The 20,426-nt window shown below is 42.4% G+C and overlaps 1 protein-coding gene across 6 annotated transcripts in view; it reads left to right on the top strand.

Moving 5' to 3' along the window:
- The window catches only part of Rbp6 (RNA-binding protein 6), a 620,601-nt gene that overhangs the window by 407,880 nt on the left and 192,295 nt on the right, over positions 1-20,426 (top strand). Inside the window, exon 1 of one of the 6 annotated variants that reach the window (XM_034315152.2) lies at positions 18,187-19,143. The exons of the other annotated variants lie outside the window; for them this stretch is intronic. The gene's annotated coding sequence lies outside the window, so the exon portion shown is untranslated. Of the gene's footprint in view, positions 1-18,186; positions 19,144-20,426 lie in introns of those variants that run through there. 6 annotated transcript variants of the gene reach the window in all.

Below are 20,426 nucleotides of genomic sequence, written 5' to 3'. Positions count from 1 at the left end.
ATCTAGACGAAGCCCAGTTGGTGAACCAAGAACGAGGAAGGGATGCCTCGTGCCGCGCACAATTTGGTGCAAGATATTGCTTTGAAATGCAACCACCTTACCCTTTACCGCCCTGACTCTTACCGGTGTTTACTATACTTGTCTGACGTAGGCGCACGCTTGCACCTGCATTTTTGTTGGAGGAACATTGCGCGAATTTCTTTTTCATATTGTGTGCTAGAATTTTTTCAAAGAAATTGTTTATATTACCCATATAAAGGTTCAGATCATTGTTTAATGATCTTGTAAATCGACTCGTTCCATTTTGTGGTGAGGAAATGGTTGTTGATAATAGGAGTACATGGCTGGGATATTTTAAGTAGTATAAAGTATGATAAGTCAGACGTACCACATAAATCTTTTATTTCAGTATAATTTTTGAAAATAATGCTTCGTTACAAGTCAGATGTAGAAAAACTGTAGAAATCAATCGCTTTGAACGCTAATATTAATTTAAAAGTGACATTTACATTACATTTCCATATGTAAATGTGGTTCGTTTCTTTCAGAAATTCTTTAAAGACTTTTTGTGGGAAATCTTTACATATAATTCTCATCAATCCTTACAAAGAATTCTTTAAAAGTAGAGATTGAATTTCTTCTAAAATGATTCAATTTTCATCCATTACAACCATAGATTTCCCTTAGTTAGGGCGCGAAAAACAGAGTTGCAAATCTTCGTTTTCGGTGCTGAAATCTTCTTCACCGATTCGCACGCCAACTTGGACACTTGGAACGTCGCTTAAACGCAAACTCTTGGCCGTGATTATCGCGTTACGGTCTTGGAACTCGCTGTTCCAAGTGCAATATCGTAAATGCATTTTACTCGTCGATGTGTTTACTCTTTCAACCGTTTTCGAATCTTCCAAACGAACGATTCACAGGTTGCGCGTGATCCGACGAATAAATCGAGGGCGGCAAATACAAAGTAAGGAAACGTTCGGTGAAGGGGTGTTGTTGCCGCGAAGTTTCGTCTCGTTTGAAGTATCAGATATCGAAAAGTTGGCGCGCCGTTTGCGAGGCACTTTTGCAAAGCGGATTTTCGGATACGCGAGCCACGAATAATTTCACGGAAGTACGGGAATCGCAACGTCTGCCACGGAATCAGAATTGTAAGTGAAGATGTTAAACAGTTGTCAAGTCCACCCCCTCCTTGCCGTTGGAATTTCGGTCGATAGGGGTTTTCCAGCATGGTCTGACGAAAATTATACAGAACCAAGCGAGAAGGAGAGCGTAGCGGTACAGTAGGTCGAAAAGGGACGAATGTTAGAGGGGGGGACATAAGCAGACAGAGGAACAAGCAGACGCCCCGTGAAATTGAATTACAATAAGCAAAGTAAAGTTGGATGATCCAACCATTGTATCCTCCCTTCCGTTGCTACCTCACTGCCAGTTATCTCCTTTCTTCTTTACGTGCTTCTCTTCACTTCCATCCTCGAGTCCGTCGAGTTCCCCGGTTGAAGAAGAATTTCTCTCGAGTACTACGACAACCGACGGTATTCTTACGCCTTTGTTCCCCGCGGGGCTGAATTAATTGCCGCGTTTTTGACATCCATTCATTGTCGGGTCCCGGCAGACGACGTCGGGATGAGCGGGATAAAGGGAAAAGTTACCGAACGCCTCGTCCTCCTCTATGTTTCCTCTCTCGCGGCAGGACTTTGCGCTCGCTAGAATCGCGAAGAATATTATTCCGGCAAAGTCGATAACGTTCTGAAACGGCGAAAGGATGTTTCTCTTTCGACGCTTTCATCGTCATCCAGCCGACGACTGCTAGGATCGTTTCATCGCCGGCTATATTATTATGCGAACAGCTGAAACAAAACGATGGTTTCAAAGAGCATTCAGGTGTGAAGTTTGCGACTCGCTCGACTAAATAAGCAAACAATTGATACGATACTTCTTCTTCCATTGATCCTATAAAATACTTGCCATTATTTCTCTACGATGTGTGCTTTAAACAACAATGCATTTACGTGGCAATGCATCCGTGAATAGAAAGGCAGATTTTCTGTAATTTTTGGTGGTAGCAATTTTCCAAACGAAATGATTGAACTAATTTGATTTGAACCACTCGTGTCTGCGTTACGCGTGAGATGATAGCAGAAGCATCTCAACTCGAACCGGAAGTCTGCGTCGCGATCGGTCGCGGTAAATCGCGGCACAATCGTCAAGTACAACGTGACTTGGTGGAAACTTAGTTCAGCCGGGAACTTTCCGTGGAACCGAAGGAAATTGCCGAGCAGGGCCAGCTTTTGTCCTTCCGGTGCATCTCGAGTCAGCCGAGCCGGAGTGCATAACCCCTTCCGGTTCCGGCGACACCGCTGGGAAACTATTGAATATGCATAAGTTATATTAAATTGGGCCACCGGGTGCGCGGTGCCACGTGGGGGTGGAAAGTACCTACCAATTACAAGTACTTGGATGAAGTTCGGCTTCTTCCTTTTCAGAGGGAAAACTGGAACGACGGAGGATATACGAAGCGCACGGTATTTCGGATATTCTACTAGTTTTCAAATATCCATGATTATTTTTTTTAAAAGAGGAGCTAAATTTTTAGAATTTTAATCAATTTATTTTATTTGAAAAGAAGGCATAGTCAAACATAGAATCTTGACCATTTAAAAAAAATCGACTTATTCATAATTTTAGGAAATTTTTCTAACAATAAGTGATAAAATGAATATTTATGGAATTTCTTTTTTGTTATCTAATATCTTGAAATCATAAAACATAAGACACCGTTACAACTAATTAAAAGATAAAATCTTTTAATTTAAAACTTGTTATTCTTCATCTTTTAATAAACGTTATCTAATATTTCTTACCTTCGTTATCGTATTTTGTAATGAAAGAAGTAATTACAAACTTGATGTTAAGAGAACATGCAAACCATGTTAATTAATCTCATTCTACGAAAATTATTCGTACAATAATTCATAAAATAGCTGGTTGGTTGTTGACCATCAAAAATGAATCTCTATGTCCACGTGCCTTTTAGCATTGTGTGGTTGCGACATATCGCTCATACCGACGAAACGACAGTAATAAAAATTTGCGAAACACCACTCTGCGTGCGCTAATAAAACACGATACAAGAAAGCTCTAAGTAGACGTGCCTGTTATCACGCCGGTTCTAGATAACGTTCACCCACTGATTAAATGGTGCGAGAATACGTTGCCAGTATTATCGCCTTGAAACGTGAATTTGTCACGAAGATTTTACGAATTTATGGTGCCTTACCATGTTCTCTTGAGCAGCATTTTTCTTTATCTTTTCGTTCCTGATACTTGAAGTACCTTCAGAGTTTTAACGGAGTCTAATTATTAAGCCAACGTTAATTTTAGAGTAAACGCGCAGTTTGTTTAGTAAATATGCACGTTCGTCTGAGAAATTAAGTGAAGTTTCAATGAAATATAAAAATTATACTAAAAGCAGGTTATAGAAAAGAAATATCACTTCATATTTAAAACAAAATATTTACTGAACAAATAAGCGGTTCGCGTAAGGTGGTTTTATGTCACCAAGTTCATCGTATTTTCTTGAACATCAGTGAAAGGGTTAGAAGGGTCGTGAAAGCTGAAGAGTAGAATGAAAGAGAAAGAAAATCCTTGGATATCGAAGAAAACAAGAAGACGGAGCAGGAGAAACAATGGCGAGGGGAACGATTCAGAGGGAAGTTGCGACAAAAGCGTAGAACGGATTAGTCTTTATCTACGGGGTTGCGTCTGGTACCGTAAATTGAAAATCGAAAAGCAAGGAAAGTCGAAGGTGGGCGAGGAAACGAGAGTGTGCCAAGGGTAATTTGGATCCGTAGCACGATTGGAAAGCATCGAGACGAACTGATTCTGGATAAATGAGACGAGTCCCTCATAGTTCCTCTAATCAGTCGAATAATATATCTCTAGGCTATTAAATAATGATTTTTCATCTTTTAAATAATCCGTGTAATTGACTTCCTTAAGGACATTCTCTCTATAATTCGGTGAATTTAACTATTATATTATTTGTCTATTTAAACACCAAATTGTCTTCCCAAAAGCGAAAATGGCGCTAAAGCGAATCAAGTGATAATGTACAGTAAAGCGGCTCCATACAAACAACAATATATTCCGAAACAGAATGTCGCTCATTGTTTCTGTATTTCCTTTGATCTTGCCGCTTCTGAATGGAAGCTGGTGTGTTATATATATCAACATTTTGTTTTTGTTTCTAAGGACGAGAAATACCGAATCATAGGGATGAATCCAAAAGAGAAGAAATCATCCTTCACTCGATAATTATGAAACCTTAAAAAAATTAATTGGACGAGCTGGATTTGATCCGTGCTTCACAGCTTGTTATTTCAGAAAAATCTGGTTTCTTCTACCTTTAATTAACAAGTGTCTTAAAGATACACTTTTATAATAACAAAAAAAACATACAGTTAGTTGTCACTAATTATTTGTCAAATAATTACAGTAGTCTTTCAGATCTGGCTTTCAATATACCCACTGACTGTTCAACAAAGGTTAATGCGTAAAAAGTCGTTTGACGTTTATTCGTTTATTTTACCCAATTTGTCCACCATTCCACTTACTCGTTAACGAGCTTATCTTCCCCTAACCACGCGAGCCAGTCGGTGGTCTGGTATTCGAGAGGTAGGTTCTCCAGGTGTTCCCCGACCGCTTTTGACCGCTTCACGCTCGTTGACTTGGATAATAACATAATACGCCGCGCGGACATGTTCAGCGTGCAGAATCTGTGCTCGCGGAATGCTAGCCACCGCGATGTATTAGCGGCCTTTGATAGTTCGTCCGCTAATGCAAAGCATTTAGGATGAAATTAGCTTCCTTGTTTGTCGCTTGTTCCCTCTCCTTCCTTTTTTTTCTTTTTGCTTCTCGGTGATCCTGCTCTCTTTTTCTCCATCGCTACCGTTCTTTCGCTTTTCCTCGTTTCTTTATTCCCACGAGTCGCGCGGAAAAACTGAAGCGACACAGCGTGTTGCCGTCGGAAATTCTGGTCAGAGGGACGAAACGGGATGAGAAGGGTGCAAAACGACGGTTGCAGCTTCGCGAGACAAAAGGGACGTTGTTGTTGCGATAGGGAGAATTATTATTTGGGGGAACGCTTCGCAGCAGATATGAAGCATCGATGTTGAATTCATAGATGTTACACGATAAATTAATTTGTGTAGATGTTTCAGAATTTAAGTGAATGTTTTTAATTAGAAACATGTACAAATTTTATTTTTTATTTCTGAGTTTGAGAGGATCAGTCATTACAGATGGCGATGTAATGAAAGAAATACTCAATTAATCTTATTTTTTCTCTCCTTACTTTATTTCATTTTTAACAAATTCCTACATACAAAAATTCCACTAACCCGTAAGAGGGTTTATTAGAACTAGAACGATTGATAGTATCGAAACCGTGCTTGATTGGCTTGGAGCCCGCAACGAATCAGCCGGGGCAAATATCATCGGATTCGATAGGATGCAGTTTAATTATTTCTGTTCTCTGGCATGGAGGACGACTATAAGGCCGGCTAGTGTAACCGAACTGGCTGTTTTGCCATTGATCGCGGCGCAGCTAGCCCGTTGTATCGATCTAATGAACGATATTGATTAATGGTGTCGCCTGTGTGAATAAGCCGCATCGGCTGGTATAAATTAGTAGGGCGATTCTCGTTGGCAGCGTGCACATTAAGCAACGTAGCTTGCTAACACGGCTCTGGACCCGGTTTACGCCGCCTGCCCGCTAACTCGAGTTAAACGAGATGAATGTCGGTTCGCTAATAGTTGTTACGAATTGCCACTGTACCTTGCTTACTCCGCTTACAGAGAGATTTAGTCGAGCAACTAAGATGAGCTCGCCACCGCTAACGTTTCTCTTCTCTCTGCTTCCTGTTACACTCATTCTCTTCCCTCTCGCACGTATCCCTCCTTCGTCTCGCTATTTCAGCAAGATTAGAAAGCTCATTCGCGTCCGACAGCTGTGTCTTTCGGGATCAAAGTTCAGCCATGAACATATTTTCACCCTGGCTTTAAACAGGATCAACACTATAATAGCCTCAAAAATACAGTGTTCTTCTTTTATTAAGACGTATACGTTAGGTACAAAATACTTTCTTTTTACATATTAATGTTTATATAATAGAGTTATGAAAAATATTTTTTTCGACGTGTAAAGGTCAGAGAGCACAATCATCTGAGAATTCTAATTTTTAAAGGCTAGATAATTTAGTACATTATCTCCAGAATTTTCATGGAGTTTCTTTGACCATACAACCCGGCAGTGTAGGAAAGTCGTCCCTTTTCAGGGTACCGTTTCACCCAATCGATTTGCTCGATTAAACAGCAAAAAGGGGGTGACTGATTCTAGGCGCAGCTCCCTCGTTACGTCTACGTCTCGCGAATCGATTAGTCGTGTTGTTTGGACCAAGAGTAATTTCCGTGAAATCCCATATCCCCGGAAGGCGTAGCCTGACCGGAAGTCGATTCGCCCTTCTCCTTGGGATACTGAAGTCTCGGTAGATTCGCTAAGTAGCAATATAAGATAAATTAGCTCTGTCAGAGTGCACACCGGCTTGTTGTTTCCATCGCCGATTCTCTTTCTCTATCGTTCTTCATCCAAACGCTTGGCCTCCCTGGAGATATTGTACCTGTCTCGCAATGCAACCTTACTTCTACCGCCCTTCCCGTTTCCTCTCCCCCTCGTGTCTACCTTGATGTATCCAAGCGTTCAGACGAATGCATCTTGTTCGAATAAATTTAGAACGCTACTTAATTCTACGGAATTAAGGAACTTTTACAGGTATTTTCGTTTTTATTTAGAAGAGTGAACAGCTTAGACATGGGTAATTTTTTGTCTTTTCTTTTTAACCCTTTTTCTATGCACACATCTACTGGAAACATTTTTAATACCTTGCTCAGTTTTGTAAGGAATCTTAAAAATTTACGAATTTTCATATAGTGCAACGCTCGTTTCGCATTCTCAACACTTCAACGAACGCGAACAATGCAATTCGTCGCTGTTGCACGCATAAATACGTATTTCGAAAACCACGTAATGGACAACTACACGGAGGGTAGACGAACAGCGAACCTTGGCCATGCTCGAAGATAGAATCTGGAGCTCATCAAGGTAATGCAGCTGGGATTATCCTGAAACCGAGCACGTTCCCAATGCTGAGAGTAGCGGGTCGGCTCTCGGGAAAGGTAGAGCCTCGGCAGGTTATTAGTTGATCGTTTGATCGAAATCCCGCGGAGACTGGTAGACATTTCTGACATATGCTGCCTCTGTGTCTATCTTTCCATAGTGTGTACCTTCGACTGGTCGTCGTTGGCTTATTTATGGAAATAATTCAACGTGTAACAGAATTCTTCGATCGTTCAGTTATTCTTTTCTTTCACTGTTTTTTTATATGTAAAAAAAAATGAACTGACACTTTGATGACCGTGTAGCTGGTAAAATTTAACACTATGCAATTAGTATCCGATAGACTAGATAAAAATTACTATTAACTTTTGTATAGTTCGAAGAAAACAAGTTTCTGCTCAGCTTCCGTGCCGTAGATTTTTCATAATTTGAAAAGTAACGCTGAAAGGGAAGCGTTTTTAAAGAATTTCTTATTACCCTTCTCGCCACTGTCTGCAAGCTAACATCTTACCCTGGAACTAATAAAACTTTTGCCGAAAAATTTCTTTCGAAACTTTCAGAAGGGACTTTAAACTTCAATCTTTGCCGATGAAAAAAGTACCCGTCCTTTAATTTCTTCTCCTATGTGAGCATATCGTTTCGCGGAGGTCGAGCACTTTGTACGATTTCTTCTTGAACTTCAGTGGAAGAAAAAGAAAAACGACTGGTCCTGCCTTCGAGATGGAAACTACTCCAGAATTAAGAATCTAAAGAAAGTATTATAGACTAAATACTTTTCTAATATTATATAATCTTACATCCGCCCTATTGTTTCGATGTCAAGAAAGCAGGTGCAGGTCGAAGGAATAATAGCGCGAAGCTTTATCTAGTTGAACGACGGGTCTTGTTGCAATCGGTTTCCGGTCGAACAGCGTCAGTTCGGCGGATCAGATTAACCAGACAGTGGCAAATTTATCTCGGAGCGTAACGAGTGAGTGCACGTCGCGCGGACGACGGGCGCGGATAAATACGTGCGTTTAGCGGATTGATTGGCTACAGCGCACTTTGGCGAGGCTCGCTTCGGCTCGATGCACTTTTGCTGTCGTCGCACCGAATATAGATGCGCTCTTGAGTCACGCGCAACCTGCTCGGACCGTTCCTTACCATTCGTGGCAAGGTTAAATTCTGCTACGCTTGGGGATCCTTGGTAAACCGCTATAAACGAACGATGCGAACGTCTCCACGAACACTAGCTCCCTGATGATTGTGGCGAGCTGTGATGCAACGAGTTGTTGGATAACACTATTTAACATTTTCGCTGTTATTGATGCATCCATTGGCTCACAATCATGATCCTGATGCAACTGTTGCATTTTTGCTTGCATCGAGAATTTATTGCATTCCGGTCTTCTGTTTTAATATTTTGACGGTAGCTATCATTATTTGTGACTTTGTTAATTCGATTTAAAAAATTGGTAATTTTGTGGCATACATTATTAAAATTTCTAAATATAAATCTTCATTGCATTCTCCTTTTGATACGAAAAGGAATTTAAAATGAATTCTTTTCCTGCATAATTATTTATTTAAATTCAACAAACGGGTTTCAATCAAGCTAAGCATTATTGTAAACAATAGTGTTTTCACATATTTATGGTATGTTCTGTTTTGCTTTAAAGCAGAATTTGCGGTTTTGAAGCGAAGTACACCAAAAGGTCATGAATTTAGTTGGCAGCTTAATACCTTGAACCTTGATATTTTCAATACAGAACTTTTATACAAAAGATCGTGCTTTATGAGCTTCTCAGAAACGTTTTCACCTTCTGCTTGAATGTAGAATTTTTTCTTCCTCCACATTCTATACAAGTTCCTTTACGAAAAAAAAATTCAACATTTTACAGAATGGCAATATGGGAAATTGTAATAAATGAAGTTCATTCAGTGAGACTTAATTAACTGCTGCAACTGTTCAAATAATAAATGAACATTATCAACTTTATTAAACTACGAATTTCTTCTTCGTACGAAACTTTCATTCGAGCTGAAAAATGTTACGCCGAAACGGTTAAAATAGCGTGGTTGCAAGTGCAATTTCGAGGTAGCCAAGTTCGTTAATACAGTCAAGAAAAGCTGGAAACTTCAAGAAAGATTCCTATTCTTGCTCGCGGAATTGGCCAATTGGAAAGTTTCGAAGACGCGTTATTGAAACAGTCAACCGTAAAAGTAGGAATTCGAGTGGCCGGTTAAATTGGCTGAAACAGTTGGAGAGCAATCGACAGTTCGACAAAAAGATACTTACCTGGCAAACATCGACTCGTTAATCATTTATTCTATCCTTGTTTCTCTACCAGTTTAATTAAAATGTCTGTTATGTTGCTTGTTGCAGGTAAGAATGCCGTTCGTCGACAGATATCCTTATCGTCCATCGGATGGGTGAGTGGTCTAATGATATTTTAAATTGAACCGAGCATCTTTTTTTCCCATAAACATTGTCGATGGTCGTTCGAAAGTGTCAAGCTCTTATTCTTAGACACGATCGGAATCTTGTCGCGATACGATTACGTTTCCTGTGAAAAAATTATTGATAAGACAAGCGGATGGGTAGAAAGAGACGGATCTTTTGGTATCGGTAACGAGAATGCCGCGCGGCGGACTTTCCTCGACCCCCGATGGGGGTTGATATGAACTGCCAAATGTCACTGGGCCAGACATTTCTATATTTGAATTCGAGTTTCGCATGGTGGCACCTTGACGCAGAGGAACGAAAGGACCGACGTCTCTATCTATCGATCTAACTGCCGGCTGGGCCGTGTGACGTTCAGGCTGAAAATAATGTTTCGTGAGTTTCGATGGGGTAGTTCTTCTTCCCTCCTCGGCTATCTCTTTTCATCCATCCTTGCCCGCCCTTTAACCCCCTTTTTCTTCGCGGACGAGTCTCTTTTTCCCCGACAGTGGCCACCGATAACCGAGAATGCCGCGACGAAAATACAACGTCAGTCAAATCCTTAATCCTGGAAATAGAGGCGCTTATCTGTGCTGACGTAAGTGGTGCAGCAGGATAAGAACGTTGTCCACGCCCTCTTTCCTGTCTCGCTGAAACGTCCGTCTTTGCTTGGGCTATCGGTACGAATTCGACGATGGAGGGCGAGACAATCGGAAATAAAATCAGTTTTCGAATTACTCGATGCGCCGGACGAAAATTCGACGAGATTTTGCACAAACATTGATGGCACAGCTTTCCGTTCTTCAATAAATGCGAAAATTTTAAGCACTACTTTAGCCTTTTCCGCGATATCTTGCAACCTTAATTTTTGCAAATCAATTAAACAATTTGCATGAACATTTTTAAAATATCATGCTATAAGAACCTGTGAAAATTCAAATATTAGAATTACGAATTTAATGGAGATACAATTTTCTGAACGAATAACGATGCGGTTAATTAATTAATATCGCGAGAATTTCCAATCGCCCGAAATTTTCCCCCCAAATTTTCGCGGCACTTTTCACTCGTCATCAGTTTCAAGCAAAATTACTCGGCGAAGATTCCATGGTGTATGAACGATAATTATAAGACGGAAAATCGTCGAACGGCGAACATCAGAATTCCTTCACGCGGTCTCGTCGTTCTTGCGACGATGCGGTCGACCTTAAGGTGAGACACGAAATTCGTGTCGGGACTTGAAGCTGCAGCCATCGTGGTAATATCCGAAACGGTAAGTTGTGCACGTCGCCGGTGTGCATCCGAATCCTCTACCCTCTACTACCAGCAGGAATATCCATTTCAAGACATTTAACCCGGCTGACTGCCGCGACGAGGTGAGACGGGATGTACACAGCTTCTAAGATTACTAGGCAGTTTCATTACGCTTACGAAAAGACTCCCCTACTTCCTCTGGCTCCGTCTCGGTCTCCTATTCCCCCTTGTCCCTGACCCCTCTGCCATTGCTGTTCTCTTTGTGTCGGGTAGAAAGGTTTTCGAGAGGTTCAGACCTTAGCACGTCAAAACCGGAGACGAGAGCGGCCACGAGGAACCGAGACGAGACTTCCTCTTCCTCTCTTTTAAAGTTTTCTGAAAAGTAACGTGGCCGAGGAACCGCGAAAATAACACCGATATTCTGGATTACATAGGCCAAGCTAGACATTTCCTTAGGTAGTAATAATTGGGTGATCTATTTACAATACGAAAATCCACAGTTTTATAGCGAGCAAATAATTTTAAAAATGATTTTTTATTTGTGACAAACATATCAGTAGATATTTTGTTGCGGTTCAACTTTATTTTCTTTGTCAAAATAAATAAAATTTTCGACGAAAACGAGTTTCAAATTATAAAATGAAGAACAAATATCAATTTCCAGTTAAAATGCTTTCGTGTATTTATGAGAGATGAATAAATTTATGCAAGAGAATACGTAAAATATCGTCGGTAATTAACGTATGAAATTCTAAAAATATTTCGCTTAATTTGAACATTCAATTTTACTACAGATCAAGTTCTAAAATCAGAACAGTATAAATTTAATCAATTTTATCGAATAATCGAATTAGTGAAATTTCAATTCTGTACCATGGACGTACGAAGAGGTAATAATAATTGAATTACCGCTAAAATATCATGGAAAATAATATTTTATTTGTCGAAATATTGAATATCGCGTACATTATGGGAAGTAATAATCTCCGAGCTAATGCTGCTGCTTTCGGGTAATGGTTTTACGAGTGTATTAAGCGCGTTACTTTACACGAGAAGTGCTTGCCAATAATATATACCGCCGCAAAATATATAACCATCGTGTAGCTGAACTTTCCCGTTCAATTTGTACGATTTCATTGGGTTTACTGTTACACGGGTTGGAAATGTAAAACCCGTCATCGAGAGAAAAATTCGTCGACCAACTTGCTCTCGCTGAACGAATTAAAAAAATTTCGCAACACGTAATTTCCATCGTTACCGGCTAGTTCGCAGTTAATTATCGACGCGGCTACATTATATACACGGTATTTCCTAGCGCGTGTTCAAACGGTACGTTCTTTTAATTACATTTCGCTAATTACTTTTACGAATCGCATAATCCTCGTTGATTAACGCGGAACGCGTATCGATGATTGTTCGAACAAAAGGGCTAGGACTATAGCGCAACTATGAAGGAGCTGAATACGTGCTTTCTACGTAATTGATGTTTGAAATTAAAAGGTAGATCGATGGTGATCATTGTACCTGGGTATTTATTCATTCCAAGTACAGACTGTTTCAAATTTGCCAAAGGAATATATGAAAATTTAAGTTATTACTTGGAAGTTATGAATAATTTTGCAAGATTGTTTCTCACTAATATACAGACTCTACAGGTAATGAAAATTAAAAAATTTATTTTCAATTGTTATATTTCGAGTAATTTATTATTGCAAATTGCAAACTAAAATTTTATAAATTATATACTTATTCAACGATTACGCATTTCCCTATGAATTAAAATTAAGCTCGTTCCTGGATTCATTCGTAAACGTCGAGATAATCGGTCGGAAGCATTTCCCGGGAATCCGCTCCTAATTCCATAAGTAATATGCACGGGTCACGTGCTAATCGTGTACACGCCATTACATTCTCAAACGCATTACGTGTAAACCAATCTAAACGAGCGACAGTGATTACGGAGTTTCGTGCTGCCACGGATACACACCTGCGTGTATACTCGCACCTAGTTTACTCCTCTGCCAGCTCCTTTTCGAAGCAAACACAAATGATGCAGCTGCATTGTTAAATTACGTTATGCATTGGTCTTCGCCGAAAGTTTCATTAATCTCTAAAGACTACGGCGAGGTTGCAGTGCAAGCGAAACTCAAGCAAACTATAGTAGACGCCCGATAATTTTCCGCCTTCTGGGCTTTAATTTTTCGTCTAATCATAAACGTAAATCATAGACACGTGGTGGAAGTAATGGTTGAATTAAAGAAGGCAGAGAAACGAGGTAAAGGTTGTCGGTAGCTTTTCAAAGAATCAGTAACGGAGCCATTAAGCAGCGGGTATTGAAATCGACGTGCTTTCCCGGCAACTCAGCGGCGTGCCAATGAAGTTAACCCTCTTATTAATACCATTAATCACCTGGTAAAGATTCAACGAGAAGAGGAAAAGCGGAAAAACAAGGGCTCGGTAAGAAGAAGTAGAGGAAAAGGCCCGAGAAATCCACCGAACCCGTCCGCTTCTCTCGGGGATAGTTTTTAAGGGCGTAAACGAGAAAAAGGGGCCGACTGGAAGCGTATTGTTTCTCACGCAACTTTTCATGGATTTCACTTAACTACGCGAAGTAAGAGCCGCCTCAGACTCTAGGGAGCGCAGCTCTTTTCTTCGATAAAAATTCATTTTCTTCCTTTGATTTACTTCAACCTCCGAGCCAATTCCTTTTTCGCTTTTTACTACCGTCCGGCGCCCCCCTTTTTTCTCTTTCTCTATCTGTATATTTTGTCGAAAAATGTTTGGGAAATGCTTGCTCTTTCTTGTGGCCAAATATAAACTCTTCTGCTGAAACGCAACCTCAGATCTTGATCGAGAGAGATTCTAATGACAAACTTTACCTGTGTGTACTTTCATAGGTAAATGACTTTAAATTATCAATCAAAAATATAAATTTTTGAGTAGAAATATTATAATCGAAAAGCTTAGAACGAAATATGTACTCGTCTGACCAAGCGTCGACCTATTCTACTTACTTATTTCAATTTCCTTCCACATCAAACTTTCTTCACGTTTATAGCGCAGATTTCCATGATTATTAGAGTTATCATAAGCATGAATCTTCATAAAATTTGTTTTCACAAATCTTTGATAAAAAATGGTGTTCTAGATTAAACGTCACTGACTCATTTACATCTTCGAAATACCTATTAGAGTAGTTCGAAACTGGGTTACTGCCAACAAATAAGCACCAATGCTAATAAGCATTCCATTGATATAGAATGTCTCATACAAAGCTTTCTCAAAGAATAAATCAAAGATTTGGAGAGCAGCTACTCTAGCTTGTTTTCGTGCACCCTATTAATTACAACGTTTCGCGTGATTCAAGCTATTTGCCCGTCCAACCCCGAGCGTGATTAGGAAAGGAAGACTCTCCCTTTTCTTCGAGCGATCTCGAAGGAACCATCAAACAGACCGCGAACAACAAATCCAAATACGAAACCAAAAACTGAAGCCCCTGGAATTCATAGGAATGGGTTGAATCAATGTTTGGAAAGAGTTTCTGTTAACGTCTTTTAATTTTGCCGAGTTTCCTAGGAACTATGCGTGCATACGTATAGCTGTGGCATTGAAAAAAAAAGAAAATGTAACGCTAAAGAGTGGTTTGTTAAAAAATAAACGCGTAGGTAGGGAAAGGGTGAGTCGATCAGGATGAGCCGTATCTTGAGGTATAAGTATCGAACTCGAAAATCGCGACCAAAAACTCGACTGGCGCAGCAACGTGATGCGGAAAACGACGAACTGGGTCGACATCGAAGAGTTTCGCTGCAGTTGGCTGGTCCAATCGAGTATCCATCCTCTCGTCCTTTCTTCCTTCTCCTTTCGCTTTGCTCTTTTCCGTCTCTTCCATTCGTTCATCCCATATGCGGGGGATTCGAAACTCTCAGCGACTGTTTTCCTCATCGCCGACGAAAACATGCTGCCCTTGTACTGTCGTCGAGACAAATACCGAACACGGAGCCAGCAGAAGGGGGGGAGGATCAAGGAGGATGAAAACTTTTCCACTGTTCTTTTCGTTTATAATTTATGTTTCCACGAGCACGCGGCCGAGACGACGTTATCGATTCCACCGTTACGTAAACAGGCTAGAGCACGGTTTTTGTCACGCTTTGTAATGCACTTAGCTGTTTAAAGTGCTTGGCTTTCGCTCGATCGTGAAACCGTGGTTAAGCTGCCCTTTTGATCGATAGGTACATCGTATCTTTCCTGTAGATGTTGCTTTTGGTAGTCGGTATTTTGTTGAAAAAAGAAGAATTTGAAGAATGTGTCAGCTTCTTTCTTTGGACACACACGTTCTAGACTAAGAGATTTTTCAATTTGGTATTGAATTTGACTCGTTGGATACTTTGATGATCATCGATTGGCATTATCGGATGACAATTTCTTAAATAAGAATTGCAGCAAAAATGTTGAAACGATCTCAGAATCACGTCCGACCGTTTAAATTCTAAACTCAAGAAGAATGTATCTCAACGTTTGTTCTTTAATTTTCACGGTCGTGGAAACATACTATTACACGTTCCTACATTTTTAATTTCATGACGTACCTTAGTCCGTGAAAGAATGCTTGCTTTTGCATACAGGCATTCGTCGAGGAGCTTTTCTCGTTTACTTCACCCGGCTCTGTAAGAATTTTGTACGACTCGAAATGTAAGAACGGTCGGCGTGGAATTTCATCTTCTTTTATGAGAGTTGTTCGTAGCATTGACTCGCGTCCACTTACTCACGATGCAAAATTTTGTGCATGAAACAGACAGCAAGTACCTATTCTCCAAAAAAAGAATAAGCTTGAAGTAGGTTAAATTGAATTTTAAGTTAATCAAATTTTCGTAGGTTTATTTTATTGGTCGAACTTCGAAACAAGGTTTAAACAAGATATAATTTTCGTACGAAGAATGCAGGATCATTTTAACTCAATTACAGAAATGAAATTTGTAAAACGTAGAAAGTATATTTTTAATTTTGTGCAATTTAATTAGGCGTCAAAATATCCTTCCAATTATCTTTTATCTGAAAAATTCTGCTTGCAAATTATTTTAGTAGAAAATTAAAAGAATTCTGCCAGGTTAAGGGGTCTCATGAAAATAAGACTGCTAGGAAGAATCAACACGTGTTTTTACCCTTTCCTTTGAAACTAACCCTTTGTAAATTAAAACCGTCCGTGTAGAACGATTATTGTGTACCGATACTATCTGCGAAATTCGTGTTAAAAAAATACCACCGCTGGTTCTCGGAATTCTTGGGACATTGGCCACTCGGTAACACCATGACTAGAACAGTATATAAAAGCTTCGAGGAGGGTACGCGTATAACAACATTCTTGATCGAGCAATTACAAAGTCCTCAGACCTTAAACGACTCTCCTTTGTGACGGAGGTATTCAACGTCGTTTCTGTTAGTCGTAGTTGCGCCTTTTGCACGACAGAAGGAAGCACACGCCAGTGGTGATTTTCCCGCCAAGTTCATTCAGCATCTCCCGTTGGATATAAGCCAAATACTGAATACAACAGTACCTCCTTTCACCTCGCCGCTCCTCGTTGCTTCGCCGTTATCATCCCCGAATGGCAAGTTGATGTTGCCGTTGTCGCTAGCACTGCTGCCGTTGCTCCGTTATACAACAAGCAACACGGACTTCTAATAAGGTCGGGTCACGACCCTATTCCGCAATATTTCGCGACCAATTGTTCTCGACGTTGCTGAGTGCAATTATGACAGCCAAATCCGGACCGAGTTATTGGTCGCATTGTTTACTGATGAGTTCCTCCACTGGTTATGATTGCTAACGGCGACGAGATTAAAGATCATGAATGGAATTCCTTTTGATTGATAAGCTGAACGACATTGAAAGTGAAAAAAGAAATAGAACATTTATCAATTTCTTAAAATGCAATAAGTGCATAATGAATAATTACAAAATGAATGACACGGTAATTGAATAGACTAGTTGTCTAATTAACTCCGGTGAAATTGTAAAGTTTTAAAGCCATGGTGTCCCAAAGATAGTCTCCTCTTCGATTTTCATCGAAAGTGAAGGAATCAGGTGACACACTGATTTCCCGGAAGTCTGTTTTTTCACGAGTTGTCGGCTCGCGTGCCTAGGAAACGAGTGGGGATAAGCGTGTGCGGGTGTGCGTAGCGTTCATAGTATTGGCAACGGGCCAAGTCACGTTGCGGCTCAATGAAATCTTTCTGGGTTAGGTTATCCCCTTCCTTCGGCGTTAAGCGTAGGATACGTTTACGCCGGCTTGCTAGACGCGCGCGAGAAGAGGCTGGCCTTCGGCCAGAGGGAGAGCTCGTGGATCTGACTTAGCCGCAAGGTGCAACGGAAGTGGTGATGGTCAATATTGGTCAGACCAAAGGCCTCTCGAGCACGAGGCCGTACCACTTCGAGACTCGCGGCAGAGTAGCTGTTCTGTGGCACGCATCAACGAGGCTTCGGTTCGTAGAAACGGTTCGTGCTCGTCTGGAGTTGCAGTGTTACTCGAGTCTAACGCGAACGACGCACTGGAACGTTTCGAACGTTTCGTTTGAAAGGTTCGCGGAATTGAATTTTTTAAAAGTTCATCTCCCTTCGGTTTCTCGTTGAAAATGCTCCGTCGTATAGACGAACAGATCCGACAGCGACCCAGGGATTCAGGCAAAGAATCGTGGCAGCAGTTTAGCTCGCGGACGCGTAACAAGTAGTCATGCCCCGAAAATGCACCGTTTCGGCATCGGTGCAACACGACTTGCGAGAGCAGAAACCGACACCCCCCTCTGACGTTGGCCGCTCGAGCGTTCTCCCTCTCTAACGTGTTTCCATGCCGCCGTCAAGCGAGCGTGGCGTGGCGAGGAGGAGCAGTCAGGCAGTCAGGCTCTCTGCTGGCATTAAGTATTCCCGTTGGGTCGGCGTGGCGAGGAGGAGCAGGGACGAAGTAGCGCGACGCGACTCGACGCGACGCGGCGTGGCGTGGCGTGCGGCGGGTCGGTCGATGCTGGGGTGCTCGCAAAGGAAGGAAGGAAATGAGCGAGAAGGAGAAACAGACCTCTGTTCTATCTTCCTTCCCCTCTGCTTCTCTCTCCGTTACTCTCTTCCACCGTCAATCCCTCTTCGTTTGTTCTCGTCTCCGTCTCGGTTGCACTGGCGAGCTTTCTCCGGCTAGAATCGAGAGGCGCTATCCCCCTCGAGCGACGCCAGCGCCCCGGGGGCGCCTGCGCGCCTCGGAGGGGTAGCAGTTACCTGATAGTGGCGAAAGCAAGGGCGAGGGGATAGGGGCCCCTCCCTGTTCTATCCCTCGCTCCTTCAACGTGCACCCCACCAGCGGGATCCGCGCGGCTCCTCTACCTCCCCTCGCTACGGCTCCACTGCCCGGGCTTCCACGGTCGCCCCATTCCGTTCTCGGCATCACAGCGTACAGCATTGAACTCGACGCACGACGACAAGGAGCGCGACAACGACCACCTGCCTCTCTGCTCTACGGATTACCTGTATCTGTCTCTCTCTCTTTTCATCTTCTCGCCGATCCGTTCGCTCTCCTATCCGCCTACGTCGTTCCATACGACGAGAGGACAGCACGAGGATAGCCAGGATAATACCGTTTCAACGGCCGCAATTACGCTCGATCAACCGTCGCGAAGACACCCGTGGTGAAATACCGCGCGAAACGAACGTCCAAGGGAAAGTAACCGCTCGAAAGTGACCAGCGTCAACGGCTGTTCCCGCAAGTGTGTCACTCGAGGCCTAGCCGTTTGCTTGCACATAGCGAGATCAGGAGGTAGGATCCAGTGTAACGCGATTAGCGACCACGATTACGCGACAAGTGTATAACCGCGCGCGAATGCCAGCCGTTCGTCGGGCAAGCTTTAATCAAAAAAAGGATCGCGCGTTCGTTCGTTAACCACCTGTGATTCGACGTGATTGTCATCGTTGTCGACCACCAGTGTACCTTAGAAAAATCTGCGAAGCTCGACGCGCGATCGTCAGCTGTATCGAGATCTGTCACGAGAAGCAATCGTGACGTCCACGTTCCTACTAAGACGTGGGGAGATTCATATACGCGTGTGTGCTGAGAAAGCGCGAGGCGTGTGACACGAGACATCGTCGGTCTCGCGGTCCTCCTTTTCTCCTGTCGCGGAGAAAGGCTATACCTTTGATCGCACGGCACTCGGTACTCGCGGCAGTACTGAGTGACCTGCAGCACCCAGCAGTCATCAAAAAGTGTACACAACGGCGGTCACCACGTACATCACGCCGCTCATCACCCCAGAGAAGGTACGGTGGTTCATTCTCAAATCTTTCTCCAATTATTCGTACACATACATATGGTGGGGCAAGGAGACGGGGCTCCTATCATCCTGGAAGAAGTTGTGCATCTCGGTGAACGTGTGGGTGTACCGACGTTTTTGCACGCTCCCATTTATCGTCTATATATACACGTACACGCGTACATATGTGTGAGTGAATGTGGGTAATACGTTGTGCGCTAGCTGCAGGCATGTGTGTGGGTGGAGCTTGATCCTGGACGTCATCCGTCGGACAAAGACGGACTGTAACCCGGCTCGATGGATCTTCGTTCCCGCTCGCTCCTTTTCTCTGCTTCCCTTATCTCTTGCACCGTTTATTTCTCTGGACAGTGTGCGGTGACCGAAAAGTTTCGCGTAGATGACATTTCAGTGTAGATGACGTTCTGAAACCCATCATCCGATGGGCATCGTTTCTGATGTGTCGCACTTTTCACGGCCCCTAACGCCTGCTCCGTTACATTCTTCCTTCCTCTTCGCTAGTAACTTACGTTAGCAAAATTTCTCTTCCCTTGGGTTTCCCTAGAAAAATTAGAGTCTATAGGATTCGACGAAGCAAGATCGGAGCCGGTTCGTTCCGCCGGTTGAAACGCAAACACGAAAGTTCCATCGGTGGTAGGGTTTTTTTCATCGTGGACGTGGTCTCTTTGAGAATCGCGGTGCCGTGTTAGTGCGTCAAATCGGATGAAGGAATTATTAATGGAATTAATAAGTTGAGTGGTCCAGCGAACGGCGGAAGACGGAGGAAGTACTATTTCCTTTTCGCCGGGGAGAGCGCACTCTAGTTCCTTATTACGTTCTCCACCCTCCCAAGCAAACTTATTATCTTAAGTCCTTCGGCTCTCCAAGCGAAACGATAACGAGATCGTTACTTTCGAAGTTCCCGCTTCGCGACCGCCGCTCGATAATTATTATTTTCCCCTTTCAACGGGCCGGTCGAGCGGATCCAAGTGCAATCTCAAGATTTCTCCTCGAGCGACTCGCTCGTTTCAACGATCTCGCGTTTCAGCCCGTTCGCGAGATTCTACTTTCAATTTTTTTTCTTTTTCCTTTCTTTCTGGGACATATCTATCCCGACACTTTGTATCGAAGATTTTAAATACGTTAACCTACTTCCTTTGTCGTTCCTTTCCCCACTCTCCCCGTGTCTCTCTGATCACGGACAGACGATACTGTCTGTCGTTAAACAAGCAGCAAGTTCTGTTCATCGAGTCGATTTCAATTTATTCCCGATGAAAATCGTTTCCCGATTAA

This window comes from Osmia lignaria, chromosome 15 (genome assembly GCF_051020975.1).
Source record: "Osmia lignaria lignaria isolate PbOS001 chromosome 15, iyOsmLign1, whole genome shotgun sequence".
In the NCBI taxonomy this organism is placed as follows: Eukaryota; Metazoa; Arthropoda; class Insecta; order Hymenoptera; family Megachilidae; genus Osmia; species Osmia lignaria.
This window is presented reverse-complemented; position numbering and strand designations above follow the sequence as displayed.